Genomic DNA, 3,293 nt, shown 5'->3' with positions numbered 1-3,293 from the left:
CTCTAGCAGTTTTAATATTCAATAAATGTGGGGTAAATCAAACATTAAGAAATCTGCTTCTCAGATTATTACATTCATTTTCCTTTGTTGTGTTATGAACATTTTTTTTTAATTAAAAGCAAGTTAAGTCTCTAAATTAAAAACAGTTCTCAGTTTGAACACTACTAGTACCATACACCAAATTAAATCATGGCACTGTACAGAACCTCATGATTGAGGAAACTGAGAAAATACAAAGAACATTACTAGCACCCACCTGGATTTCTCATAAACCATCATCCATTCAAGAGAGTTCACATCCCAATACAAACTTCTTATTTTATTATATTCCAGTCCTTATTGGATAATTTTCAAAAAAGCCATCCTCTTGCCTTCAGATAAAATCAGTAAAAAACAACTGACAACGTCATCAAAGCAAATATTGAAATACATAGAGTCTGGTGGCATATACCTATATTTTAATACTGGTAGGCTGAGAAAAGAGGATAGCGGGTTTGAGGCCACCTTAGTAACTTAGCAAGACCCTATTTTAAAATAAAACAAACTGGAGATACAGCTCAGAGGTAGAATGCGGCATTCAATCACAAATTATAAATATAATTTAGGCCGAACTGCGCGTAGCACGCCAGACCCCTGGAGAAACTGGACCCAGTAAGACGCTGGGTTCTGGGCGGGGGTCGCGGGCTGGGCACGCCAGATGGGGCCCGGGTCGCGGGACTCTGGGCCCCAGACCGAACTGCGCATAGCACGCCAGACCCCTGGAGAAACCAGGCCAAGTAAGACGCTGGGTTCTGGGCTGGGGTCGCGGGCTGGGCACGCCAGATGGGGCCCGGGTCGCGGGACTCTGGGCCCCAGGCAGAACTGCGAGTAGCACGCCAGATCCCTGGAGAAACCAGGCCCAGTAAGACGCTGGGTTCTGGGCAGGGGTCGCGCGCGGCGCACAAAAGCCGGGGCCTGGGTCGCGGGACCCTGGGCCCCGGGCCGAACTGCGCGTAGCACGCCAGACCCCTGGAGAAACCAGGCCCAGTAAGACGCTGGGTTCTGGGCGGGGGTCGCGGGCGGGGCACGCCTAATGGGGCCCGGGTCGCGGGACTCTGGGCCCCTGCCGAACTGCGCGTAGCATGCCAGACCCCTGGAGAAACCAGACCCAGTAAGACGCTGGGTTCTGGGCGGGGGTCGCGGGCTGGGCACGCCAGATGGGGCCCGGGTCGCGGGACTCTGGGCCCCTGCTGAACTGCGCGTAGCACGCCAGACCCCTGGAGAAACCAGGCCCAGTAAGACGCTGGGTTCTGGGCGGGGGTCGCGGGCGGGGCACGCCTAATGGGGCCCGGGTCGCGGGACTCTGGGCCCCTGCCGAACTGCGCGTAGCATGCCAGACCCCTGGAGAAACCAGACCCAGTAAGACGCTGGGTTCTGGGCGGGGGTCGCGGGCTGGGCACGCCAGATGGGGCCCGGGTCGCGGGACTCTGGGCCCCTGCTGAACTGCGCGTAGCACGCCAGACCCCTGGAGAAACCAGACCCAGTAAGACGCTGGGTTCTGGGCAGGGGTCGCGGGCTGGGCACGCCAGATGGGGCCCGGGTCGCGGGACTCTGGGCCCCAGGCAGAACTGCGAGTAGCACGCCAGACCCCTGGAGAAACAAGGCCCAGTAAGACGCTGGGTTCTGGGTGGGGGTCGAGCACAGGGCACGCCAGCTGGGGCCCGGATCGCGGGACTCTGGGTCCCGGCCGAACTGCGAGTAGCACGCCAGACCCCTGGAGAAACCAGGCCCAGAACAGAAAAAGATAAAGAAAAATATCGGAGAGGTGGTAAGAAAGCCGTTATGGATGCCAGGACACTGGAGATGCAGACAAAACTTATCTAAATGCACTGGAACTTATGGAAAAATTCGCCGTGAAAGAGGACTGCTATTTCTCTATATTGTTAAGAATCTCAGACATCACATATAAGGAGAGAGTTTAGCGGAGACCAAGGAGAAATGCGGTGCTGAAAGAGTTCTTCGTGATGGTGGTAGAGACTTGTATTCAGGAGAAGCAGAAACCGGATCTTACCAACTTTATTTTTTTGGAGAAATTACACCAAATGTCGAATGCTACCATCACGCATGCTTAGGAACACTGGACAACATTCAGAGTGGAAAAAGAGCCTGGGAAGGATTTGAAACGGTGGAGGCAGTGGCAATGCCAGTGGCCAATATTCGGGGGAGGCAGAGATCTGATACATTACAACTGGAACCTTTGAAATACTAACCACAGAGACTGTGATCGGAACCTGCTGAGGGGTTAGGCGGGCGCCGGGGCCAGTGGCCGACATCGGAGCTTGCTGTGAGGCAGGGCCACTACTGAGGCCTCCGTGGCCGGGATTGGAACCTGCAGAGGGGTTAGACCGATGCTGGGGCCAGCGAGGCCGGCATTGGAGCCTGCCATGATGCAAGGCTTGTGCTAGGGCCTCCGAGGTCGGGTCCGGAACTTGCTGAGGGGTTAGGCCGGTGCTGGGGTCAGCGAGGCCGGCATCGGAGCCTGCCGTGAGGCAAGGCCAGTGTTGGGGCCCCCGAGGATGGGACCAGAGCCTGCTGAGGGGTTAGGCCGGTGCTGGGGCCAGCGAGGCTGGCATCAGAGCCTGCCATGAGGCAAGGCCGGTACTTGGGCCTCCGAGGCCAGGATAAGAGCCTGCCGAGGGGTTAGGCCAGTGCTGGGGCCTCCAGGGCAGAATAAGAGCCTGCTGAGGGGTTAGGCCGGTGCTGGGGCCAGCGAGGCCGGCATCGGAGCCTGCCTTGAGGCAAGGCCGGTACTGGGGCCTCCGAGGCCAGGACAAGAGCCTGCCGAGGGGTTAGGCCGGTGCTGGGGCCAGCGAGGCCGCCATCGGAGCCTGCCTTGAGGCATGACCAGTGCTGGGGCCTCCGAGGCCGGGATCGGAGCCTGCCGAGGGGTTAGGCCGCTGCTGGGGCCAGCGAGGCCGGCATCGGAGCCTGCCTTGAGGCAAGGCCGGTACTGGGGCCTCTGAGGCCGGGATCGGAGCCTGCCGAGGGGTTAGGCCGCTGCTGGGGCCACTGAGGCCGGCATCGGAGCCTGCCGTGAGGCAAGGCCGGTACTGGGGCCTCCGAGGCCAGGATAAGAGCCTGCTGAGGGGCTAGGCCGGTGCTGGGGCCAGCGAGGCCGGCAGCGGAGCCTGCCGTGAGGCATGACCAGTGCTGGGGCCTCCGAGGCCGGGATCGGAGCATGCCGAGGGGTTAGGCCGGTGCTGGGGCCAGCGAGGCCGGCATCGGAGCCTGCCGTGAGGCAAGGCCGGTACTGG

This window comes from Muscardinus avellanarius, assembly GCF_963383645.1.
Source record: "Muscardinus avellanarius genome assembly, chromosome: 6".
NCBI lineage: Eukaryota > Metazoa > Chordata > Mammalia > Rodentia > Gliridae > Muscardinus > Muscardinus avellanarius.
Note: the sequence above shows the minus strand (reverse complement) of the source record.